At 40.1% G+C, this 11,975-nt stretch overlaps 1 protein-coding gene across 4 annotated transcripts in view; it reads right to left on the reverse strand.

Annotated features, from left to right (window-relative positions):
• Positions 1-9,494, reverse strand: part of Nr4a2 (nuclear receptor subfamily 4 group A member 2) — an 18,486-nt gene extending 8,992 nt beyond the window's left edge. For 3 of the 4 annotated variants that reach the window (XR_007350933.1, XM_048812286.1, XM_048812281.1), the window contains exon 1: positions 8,608-9,494. The gene's annotated coding sequence lies outside the window, so the exon portion shown is untranslated. The remainder of the gene's footprint in view (positions 1-8,607) is intronic. The other variant, XM_048812284.1, reaches the window with a different exon arrangement.
• Positions 9,495-11,975: the final 2,481 nt, after the last annotated feature.

Here is an 11,975-nt window from a genome sequence, read left to right on the forward strand (position 1 = left end):
CTAGACAAGGGGGAAGCACGAGAGCGTGGGCTGGGGGCGGGGGGGGGGATCAGTGAGTACGCAAAACGTAAGGTGTATGCCTACAACCCTCCTCTGAGAGGAGAGCTGGTGGAATGTGGAAGCTCGACCTGAGCCCCGCGGTATCTCCGTCACCCTCGACCCTGCTTTGTAAAATAATTCGCCCTCCACGCCGCCAAAGGCGCAAGGAGCTTTTTAGCAAAAGAATCGCCGCTTCTTCAGGGGGCGATAGTCGTCCGGCTGAAACTGGGCGGGCCACCTTGGGATACTCTGGTGGGTTGGAAGAGGCTGGGACCAAGGGAGAGTTCGGAGGTGCTCCCTTTCTGTGCCTCAGACCAAGTACCAGCCGCCTCTTCACTTTTGGCGTGGCTCGCTTCCAGACTACAGGGTTCCTTTGCAACTCGTCCCCCGCCTCCCCACCCCACCTCCCGTAGCCCCCAAATAGGTGAGCTCAACATGAGCCGAAAGAATCATGGAACTATCCGAGTTCCGGGGTTGCTCATCCCTAATCTGCACCTCCACCATTGCCGGCTCCATTCACCCTGTGAATGGAGAGGCGCTGCCATCAAGTGCTCTGTGGCTACCCAGGAAAGCTGAGGGCTCTTCTGCATTGCAGCTCAGGGAAACCTACGTGACCACCTTAAGTTTCCCCCAGATGTTGCGGCTGCTGCTACGGCTGTCGCGGCCGCAGAAGCTCAGCGGTGCCCTAGTGGGCGCGAACAACAACAAAAAAGCCAGGAAGTGTGTGTGTGTGTGTGTGTGTGTGTGTGTGTGTACGCGCACGGGCGCGCGAGCGCGCGTGTGTGTAGTGGGGGGGGGTGTTGTGGTGGTGGGCAAGGGTGTGTGAGAAGAGGGACGAGAGGGGGAAGGGTGAAGAAAAGCTTATTAGTATGAGCTGGTAGCGTCAGCGCCCCGTGGGCAGAAGCTATTCCACGCGAACGAAAGGGAAAAAGTGAGAGTTTGGAGAGCAGGGGAGAAGGAAGGGGGTGGGGTGGCGGTGACGCAGGGGCGCAGGCATTGACGCACCCGCCAGGCTCTGCCCAAAATAGCAGCAACTCCAGCTCAGAGGCGCCCTCCCGGGTTCCCTTCCCTTCCCTTCCCTTCCCTTCCGCGAGGGAGCAGGGCGCGGCCAGTGGGAGCTTTCCTTGATCCCTGCGGTAGGCCAGGATCCCAGCAGCTATTTTCAGGCAGTCGGAAACTCAAGCGCAGCCATGCTGGGGTGGCAGTTATTATTTTTTAATATAGTCTTCAGGAAAGCGGGGGACAGGAGAACTTTAAGGTTGTAATCACAACCCTCCATACACAAATATTCACGTCTAGGTAGATTCGTTCCCTCCGCAGGATCCTCCCTCCTCGTGGCCATTAAAAACGTACAACTTAGGCTGGGTGAGCCTCGGGACAATTTGAAAATTTCCCTCCCAGAGAGCAGAAAAGTGTACTGGAGTTATTTAAAGTGAGATCAACTGAAGCCAAGCATGGCAATAAGATAAACTATATAAGAGCAACCTGTCGAGTATGGTTTCTTTATAATACAGCCTCTGCTCAAGTCTTAATGCAACCAAGATACAAAGGCAGTCCTCACAGTAGCTTATTGCAATAAGTGTTAGTGGAGAATGGAGTAAATATTAGTTAAGTGTAATAAAGTGAGAGAAAGGGGAAACCTTTCCGCTCCGCATGTTTAAGAGTTTTCTCTCTCCTCTTCAAATTCTTATTCAAGTTCTTGGGAAGTGTTACTATTTCTTAGGAAAACACACCGGATGTGAAAATAATAAACTTGCTTTAACTAATTCTTGGATGAGTTATTTCTTGAGTTGGGGTTTTGGACTGGGCTTGGATATGCTTGGGGTGGAAAGGATCCAAGTCACACAAAAGAAAGTTTATATAAGGGCGCTGCTCAAAACCCCAGACTATTTTCCCCAGGAGATTCTGATGGGACCAAGTCTCAGGAGCACCACCAATGTGTGTAATTGACTGATTCTGTCAGTAGGGGGCCTGACTCCACAATGTTCTAGAGAATGTCTTAGGCGTGCACACACAAAATTGGCTATTTACTACTTAGGTTAAGCCTGAGGAAAGAATGCTGCAGTCCCAAATATTCATATTGTGCTGGAATTCACATATAACTACAAATCTTTGATTCTTTTCAATTTCCTCCAAAAGGGAAACAGTTTAACACATGGGATTAGGTTCACAATAGATTTTCTTTATTTCCTCCTGCCCATGTTTAACTCACTGTTGGTCACAGGGGGGAAAAATCAAAATGGTAATAAAATCTCTCATTTTATCACCAACCAGTTCAAATTGGCATATAGTTTGGAAAAATGAAAGCATGTTTTAAAATCCTATGATTATATGTTTAAATAAATTATAGTTTAGAAGAGGATTCCTGTGGGTGTATTTGCTAGTACATAAGAGAATGCTTTTGTGCATAGAGGTTTAATTACACATATAATGGAATCAAAATGTAGAATTGAACAACCTTTCAGAAAATGTTAAAACGATGCTTTAGGCTAAAAGAAACTGAATTTCTGCCTTTATTATGACTGCAAACCTTTGGATTCTTACACATAAATAGTTCAAATAAAGTATTTTATAGCTCAATTAAAATGACAATAATGTTTTTTTAAAAAATCAGGATCCAGCATCTGATATAACTTTAAATTACTGCCATATATAAATGTGTAAATTTATCCTACAATGAAGATCTAATTTCTTAATAATTTTAAATAGATGAGAGCAAAAAATTGGTCCTATGCATAACTACACCCTTTGGAAACCAACTACAACAAACTATAAATTATTACTATTAATAAATACAATTAGATGACCTCAGAATAGCATTTAGGAAGGTACTTATATTATCTTATGATATTAACAAATATTAAACATAATACATTAGCACATTTGTGGAAAATATTTTCATTAAAATCAATATAAATAATACATACACTCATATCTAAACTATTTTATTTTTTGCATGGCTAAGCAGATTATACTTAATAAAATTCAGCTTTTGGTATAATTTAGAAAGCAAACATGCATGTAATCCCATAGGATTTTCTATCTTAATGCATAGGAAAGAGGCCTCTGGGGATTTATTTCACTATACTCTCCCAAATTAATTCAGAGTAGACCTTAAAATGCAGGCATAGTGAAACAGACATACCTGTTATGTCCTAAGAGTTAAGGCAACTTTGAAATATTGTATAATAAAATTACTTAGTGGAACTTATTTTAATAATTAAAATGAGATACATATTATATTTAGACAAACTTTCGATTCACAGCATTTGTTGCCATTCAGCAGGCAGTTTTACATTAGTGATAGAAGAAATTTTCACTTTGAAGATTATCTGCTTTTAAAAATAATTTTTAAATATTAAAGGGTGGTAATGTTTTGTTTTGCCATTTCATCTGCATTGAAAGGATATTAATCAACAAAATTGTTCCTTTCCACAGGATGCTCAGAGAACAAGTCAGTTACTTCCTTGATAGTCTCATTTTGGATAGTCGTAGCTTTTATTCAGATTTACCCAGTCCATTTTTCACCAAAAATCATGAAATACAAAGACTCTAAAATGTTATTTCTTACTTTGATTCGGAACTCAATTCTAGAAATATGTAAAGATGTGCAGGAATAAATAGCACCCTTTTCTAGAAGGATCTACTTGTAAATTAAAATTATAAAACTGAACATATGGTAAGCCTCATGCCACTCAAAAAGTATTTTGCATAATAAATCTTTCATTTTTTTGGTAATATTTGACTTGCAGTGGCCATCTCCTAAATATTTACCTTTAAATTACTTAATATTTTCTCATGTAACAATTCCTTTTTTATTAGGCAAAGAAGGGTAACTTTGGTTTTATATTTATTACTAATTTCTATAAAATGTACAAATTCCTAAAAGACATTTTAAAGATTCTGAAAATAAGTTGCTATACATTAAGAAAATATCAAAGCGCCTGAAATTCTAAAAGTAGCTAATAACATTGGCTACCCTAGCAGTATTAGATATCATTTCTTTAGGTAGATAAAATATATAAACTTAACAATCATTTTTGTATGTAAATCACAGTAGGCTAGTTTTTGTACTAATTTCAGTGGTAAAATAACCTCTTTTGATTGTTTCCTCAAATTAATTGGTAGATAGGAAACTCTCAGTTTAATGAAAAATAAAGATAAGCTATTTATATTTTATGACAAAGACACATATGCCCTTTTCCTCTTCTTAATTCTGCAATTATCAAACCTACAATTTTAACACTACAAAAGTAACTTATAGCAAGGACCCTTATAGTGATAAGTAATAAATCTAATTACCATATCCTTTGAATAGATGTAATATAAATTTCATTGCTCACTTAAAAGTTCTAAAGTTAACAGCATAAACTTGAAGTTGAGTAATTAAGTAATCCTTATATAGACACTTATTAAAGTATTTATACATATTATCTTAAATCTACATCTATCATTTTGCCAATTAAAATTAGGACTTTAATTGCAATTAAGTAATTTAATTGCCAATTGAACAGCAAAATTGCTAAGTGACTAATTTTAATGCCTATTTTAATTACCAATCATGACTGGGGAGGGAGCTAATCAAGTTACATCAAGCAGTACCAGAGTAATGATGTGAAAAAAAAAAAAAAGAACAAACATTCAAGGCTACATGCTTTAAAAAAAGAAACATAAATTAAATAAATGCAAACACAATCTTATAAATGTATAAAATACTGTATTTCAATATCTGAATACAGAACAGGAAAGAGAACAAGATTAATTAAGGAGCTCCTGTCAATCTTCAGTCAAAGTAAGGACAATCAAAGTCAAATTTTTATGTGATATTTACATGGCACTCATACTAAATCAGATAAAAACAAAGCTGCATAGAGACGAGAATAAAAGACTGTTTTCTGCTTGGCTGGTTAAATATTTACAGATTGACGTTTAAAAAAATTAATGAAATGCTTATAAAAGAGAACTAAGTTTCCAATGCAACAACATGGGCTTTGAATTTGAAAAGCAAGCAGGGCAAGTGTAATGGGACTATACTCTTGCCTGATGACTCTCCTCAAAACCATGAACTTAAAATGAAGAATTCTGTCAGAGGCCTAATCCCTAGTCATACCTTGTCCTGTTTCTTTAAGGAAAAAAAAAAAATCTGGACTATTTCAAAGACTTTAAATTTATTCATGAGTAAAAATAAGTAATAGTTAGGTTTATATCACAATTAAAAATTACTTAGTATGGGGAATATACCTAATTCTAATAGTCTGCATCAGTTTTGGTTAGAATTAACAATCTCGCTCAGGATAAAGGCTCTAAATCAGCAGACAGCAGAAACACTGATGAAAATCTTCTTGGCCAACACATTTTCAAAAGTTTTCGTACCCAAATAAATTCTCAGATTAGCTATATGAAGGACAATAATAAAAGAAGCAAGTGAAGTTGAGGGCTCAAAAAATACAAAGTGATTCCCTGGTAGACAATAACAATTCTAGTACTTACAGGCTATAAGGTTCGCTTTGGTAACCAACCACCTTTAGATAGTCCATTGTTTAGATTAACAATGGACATCCATCAAATCTTCATTCAAAATAAAAGTCCTGCTGCAAGATATATATCTTGTTTTTGTTGCCATATAGGTATACAAAACATATATGGTTTGTCTATCTTGAAGGGTTTGAAATTATTCAGGAAATATATGTAATGTAACAACTTGAAAGAACAAATAGTGCAGTTTGGGGGGCTGGGGTTGTGGCTCAGAGGTAGAGCACTTGCCTAGCACAGCACTGGGTTCAATCCTTAGCACCATATAAAAATAAAATAAAGATATTATGCTCACCTACAACTAAAAATATAAATGTTTACAAAATAGTGCTGCTTGGGATTGTATTTACTAATGGATTTAAATAGTGAAATGAAGCACAGCAGGATTTTTGGCCTGGCTTTTAAAGGAGGAACATTTTTAATAATCACTAGACTTGACTAAGGGCTATGATATCTGTCCATGACAATAACAGCTTTATAAGGCAAGTTCTCTGTGACTGATTAAAAGACACACTCGCTGTCTATTCACAAGTCTTGGAGATGGAGTCATTTTTGACAAGCTCACCACTGATCATGGTTAAAACTCATTGATGTGCCACAGAGAAGTAAAACCTCAGCTATTAAAAGATTACCAAAAACAGGGGCTGGGGTTGTGGCTCAGCAGTAGAGCACTTGCTTCACACGTGGGAGACCATGGGTTAGATCCTCAGCACCACTTAAAAATATAAGTGAAATAAAGTTATTGTGGCCAACTACAACTAAAATATAAATATTTTTTAAAAAAAGATTACCCAAAACAGCACCAGATAAGAAGTTTACCAGAACTTAGGCTTATCTTAAGTTATCCTGAGTTAGGTTTATCTTAACTTGGATGTATCTTAATTTGCACCGTATAAGACTCTTTGCTATATACATATACAAAAGATCTCATTTGCTAATTATCAAAATGAACTAACTCAAACACTACATAATAAATCATTAACCATTACAAAGGGGAGAAAAAAAGGAGAAGCATCATCTTTTAATTTCAAAATGATCTACAGACAAACTTTCAGAATGTTAATACTTTCTGAAACATGTATGACTAAAAGTAAATACCTTTTTAGACTGTTCATGTCTATTTTATGCATTTTGATAAGACTATATAGTCTATCAGTTCACACAAATATGGCTTCATATTATTGGAAGCAAAAACTTTTTCAAAGTTAGTGTCTCTAGCTTTCAGATCCCCTTACTAGATAAAAGTAAAGAAGCTTTAAAAAATTGTCTTTTACTTTTGTGTCCTTAACTTAGTGCTTTTCCTTCAGTGTGATCTGCCTGCATTAGTGGATGAAAAATAAAGGAAATAATAAAAGAAAGCAGGCTTTTAATCTAAGGTTAGAGGCAATCAATTAAAACATTTCATTAGTTACCAAAATATTTAAAAATAAAATGTGAAATATTACTGAATCATTCCAATAGATTTAAACAGCAACTTCAGTTTGCTTTCACTGAAATGTTGGGAGGAAAAAACAAAAAATATCGCATTCATGATTCAAGTCCAAATGCACAAATAGTGAGTGCACAGGTATATTGAAATTGGTTTGCTAAGGAGAAAAAACTTAGATTCTTATATTTCATGGTTTCTATGAACAGTTTTCCTTAAGTTAATTTCCAGAGTTTAGGAATAGTTGGAGTTTTTGAATGGAGAATTCCAAGAAGCTAATGAATTAGCTTACTGATATGAATTAGAAGTTATACTGAAATAAATAGTAGGTCTCCCTAGGAGTTGGTTTTCTTCTTTTAGAAAGTAAGGCGTTCCAAAGATTGCTAACTTTTAATTAATTCGCTCTGGAAGTCATATTTTCCCCATTCTCCTCGATTGGCAATTTCCAAAACAACAGTTTTGTTAAACTTCATAAATTTTGCATAGTCTAGAAGCGGGAGGGGGGAAACAGGAGGCAATACAGAACAGATTTTACAGCCAAAATGATTTGACAAGGGCCTCTCAAACTAAAAATAGATGTTATGGAATTTGAAATGTAGCTCTCTAACTCAATTTATATCACAGAAATTGTGAGATGCTATCTTCCTGTTGTTATAACGTATCAGGTCAAGGGATATAAATTGTACCAGGTAATTCATTTTGCTGTTCAGAGAGTCATTAAGTTCCTCCCAGAATATATGTGATTGATATCCCTGGAGGTGAAAGGCTAAAGGAACCATATGGCAACATGTTGCATTCCGTATGCTATCTGCCCATCCGTGCTTAAGCTGCCATTAGCAACATCTGTACCTTACGGAAATCCAGCTGCGCCGAAGACGGCTGAAGGAGTTGTACTGGGGAAACGGGGCGGCGGGGGAGGGGGGGTTCTTGTTTAGCGCCATTAACTTGAGACTTTCTGTCTATCTACCAGGGCGAATGGAAGCTTTCACAATTAGACGAGACGACACAAATGCTTTATTAAAGTTTAATTTTGAACTCCCAATTAGCAAAAGTGCATTACAAATCGATTGCAATTTCCTAGAAGGCACTACGAGTTCTCGGCCTGCCTGCCACGTGCGAGGGGCTCCAGAGCAAGCTTTCCCGGTTCCCGGCAGCTGAAAGGGGATGGTTCAGAGCTGGTCTCCGCATCCCAGGAAGTCCCTAAAATCCTTCTCAGCCCCTTCTTTCGCAGGGCGGGGTCATCCAAGTACTGAACCCACCCGAGATGGGAGCCGGGGCGTGGGGGGGAGGGACGACGGCTGGTCCACAGCGTTGTGGGGTGGCGAGAGGAGGGAGTGGACCCGGGAGTGACGGCGGGAGGCGAGTAGGAAGGGGGGGGGTCTCTATTATGTTGGCCTCTAGGGAGGAGCCTTATTTAGGCAGTCAGGCGGGAGAAGTTTCTCTTTCGCTCTTCGCGCTACGTACCCAGATTGGCTTCCTGCGAGCAGAAGGAGGCGGTGGAGGGGGGAGAGAGGAGTCCCGGAAGGGCTGCCAGGCGTTCTCATCCACCCCCAGCTCCCCTCCCCTCGCCCCAAACAAAGCATCCCCATTCTAGATCCAGGATACGTTACCTGCCCGGCGCTGCCGGCCCCTCCGTCACTGCGTCCCCAGCTGGGCGCGCCCGGTTTGGGTCCCGCTCCCCGGGGCGCACAAAGTGGCTGCCCGGGGCGGGATAGATCCCCCACTTTCTTCAAGTTGGGGAAGGGAGAAAATAGGAAAGCAGGGGAAGTGGAAGCGGAGGCTGGGGCAAAGGAACTTACAGATGAAATGTGGGGGTGGGGAGCCCGCGGGGCCCGGGTCCTGGCCGGGGGCGGAAGAGGCCGGTTACCTTTCAGGGGGTCGTAGCCGGGAGGGAGGGAGGTCAGGGAGCGGCCACCCGCCTCCCTCCCCCGGCCCCTGGTGGCGGCGGCAGCTGCACACACAGAAGCCCATTGTCGCCGGCACCCGGCGAGCAGCCCCGCGGACTCGGCCCGGCGGCCAAGCGCGTCAGCGGCCCCGTCAGCCAGGCCGGGCTCCGTGACGCGCGCGCCGCCCGCTCTATAAATAGCCCGCCGCCGGGCTGTTCAGGCGGCTTTCCAGTGACGCCGGGGCGGGCGCGGGAGGAGGAGGGCGAGAGGAAACAATAAAACGGCCGGCCCGCCCGCCTCCGAAGCCTCCCGCCACACTCCCGGGCCGCCCGCGGTCTTCCCCGTCGCTCTTCCTTTTTGCTCGCCCACGTCCGCCCCGAGAGGAGCGCTGCTCGCGGGTGGGAAGGAGCAAGCCGAGCCAGCGTCCTCCCCATCCTGCCCGAGCCCTGGGGGGCCCGAGCCCGAGAGAAGATTTTTCCCAGGCCGGGGTGTCGGGGAGGGATTGTGGCGACGATTTTAGTGAATGGTTCGCTGTGTTGCTCTCAGGTTGACTTGCATCTCCATGCTTTGAAGCGCCCCTACAACCATTCTAGTGCAGGTCGGATGTGTTTTTGTGGTAGTAAGATCTCAATGGAAAAAAAAAAACAACAACCACCTCCCATCTTAAATGTAAGCGTTATGTAGGCTTATTTGGGGGCGGTGGGGGGGGGGTCAGGCCCATGCTACTGTTTTAATTCGAGGTGCTGTATAAGGGTGCCCAGTAGAAGCAGCGTGGCGTGGGGTCCAGGACCCAGGCTTTTAACTCCATGCATTTTGTAAGTCTTTTTGGCCTTGAATATAGTGTAAGTCTTAAACAGATCATATTTTAATTTTCCAAATGTCTATTATTTTTCAACGTTTTAGGCTTTCATCAAGGCTACCATTTAAAAGGGGCTTTCTCTAAAGTTCAATATTTTTTGTGGCAACTTCTACTACTAACTTGGTCCTCAAGCAGTTTTGTCACTGACCCTGAGAACTGTCCTAACCATTGAGGTGACCATATACAACAGGAAGTACTGTTTCACTGGGAGTGTCAATTGATAGATGATTAAGATTGTGTTGCTTCCTGAACAAAAGGTCTCAGACATATGAACACACCATTTCGTGGGGTGCTGATTTATAGAAAATATGCAGGTACAAGCAAAGTGTTGAAGGGACCTGGTGTGAATAGAGCGTGTTAGAAAGACTAAGGAAATGGTTCTTAATTTACAATCACGGCAAAATGGTATAATGGAAGGTACTTTAGGCTAGGAGTTGGAAGACCAGAAAATTTGAGTATTGATTATATCTTCGTTGTACTTTTTTGTGTCACCTTGCAGTAATCGGTTTGTCCTGCCTCACTTTTCTCATCTTTAAAATTAAAAACTGGTGTCTGCTTTTCTATACTAGTGTTCTAGGAAGATAAAGGATGTTATTGTGTTCAGATATCAAGTTTCATCAAACTAATATGAGCACTCATTGTCTCATAGGAAGAGGGTAACAAGTGTAGATTAATTTGTCTTCGGACACTTTCAAGTTTTGCACAAATTTTTCAAAAAGTGAAATTAGGATCACTTCAAGAAAAAGAATGAATTAGTGTACCAATGAACTATTTTAAGAGGAAAACATCATTATCACTATTGATTCATTTACATGATAGCAGATATATTTACAGTCTTATGATATCAGACCTTTTTCAACACCACTTCCTCATGTGAGAAATGGATTCTGAATTACAAAATACAGTAGGACCACTTTCTGCAATTTTGTCCCCATTTCTGGCTGTTGTAGTCTTTCAGAGGAATTTTTCATTTGAAGGACACTAAATTGTTTCTCAGTAAGTGGCAGTTTTGAGACCCAGGGAAGTCTTCTAGTTGAGTTTCCTGAGACAGAATATGCCTTATTCTCCTTCAGGTTGGTGAAGGAAGAAAACATAAAAGTGGCAGAAACAAGTTTAGAGCCAAAACATTTGCTTCACATAGATACCACCAAAGTGTGATCACAACTAAAAGTTAACCAATATTTTTCCAGTTCCAAAAGCACATCTGTCTCTTTTTCCCACAAAAATGTTTGATATCTCTAATTTAATTTTGCCTTAAGGTTCTTTCTTCTGCTTCTTATTAAGAGGTATTTTTCTTTCACGGCCATTTTCCAGAAACATTCAGCTTTTCACAAAGTTTTAAATTAAAGCTCTTTTACTTACTTATACTTTTTTAACATGATCTATTCCAATCTCTATTACCATTACTTTTAAAAATTTAATAGAAGGAAAACTAGTATACCCTGTTTAAATTTGACACATGCCCAATTTTAAAGGGGAGGAGGAAAAGACATAGTTCTAAAATCTTTAGAACTAAAATAAAACAATCATCATTTCCTTAAAACAAAAAAATCATGTGAACTTTGTGAAAAAAGGGGAATGAATATATGGAAAATCTTTTATTTGGTTCTCCTTGATAGCATAAAGCTTGTTACAATTTTCCTAACATAGTGAATGTTTTAGAATGTGGACTTTCCCCAATATTTCCAAAGTTTCTATCTGCCTGAGGTTAAATCCTTCAAAAGACTCCTCTACAGTAACAGTATTGAAGAATTTATTAGAGAAACTACTGCGCTCTTGCCTTATTACTCAGTTAATCCTGATCTATATTTAGAGAGTGGTGCTAGCCAGGTTGAGGCTTTAAAGGAATGGGCACAAATATTTGCCATATCCTCTGCAGTATAGTTTTGGTGATTGAAATGAAAATTCATTTTGGAAAATACCACTGAAGTTATAGTATAAGCAAATCTTAGCAACCTTCAAATGGATAAATAGAAGGTTAACAAGAAAAATGATGAAGATTCTCAGTATTCCAAATGAAAGAAAAGGGAGTAACTCTGGTACGGAGCAAAAACCTTGATTCATTTAAAAGATCAAGAAATTTGGGCTAGGTATGGTGGCACATTCCTGTAATCCCAGCGACTGAGGAGGTTGAGGCACAGGAACAATACAAGTTCAAAGCCAACCTCAGCAACTTAGTAAGGCCCAAAGTAACTTAGCACAACCCTACTTATCCCAAATTTTGTTTTAAATA

The sequence above is a fragment of the Marmota marmota genome, unplaced genomic scaffold (genome assembly GCF_001458135.2).
Source record: "Marmota marmota marmota unplaced genomic scaffold, marMar, whole genome shotgun sequence".
In the NCBI taxonomy this organism is placed as follows: domain Eukaryota; kingdom Metazoa; phylum Chordata; class Mammalia; order Rodentia; family Sciuridae; genus Marmota; species Marmota marmota.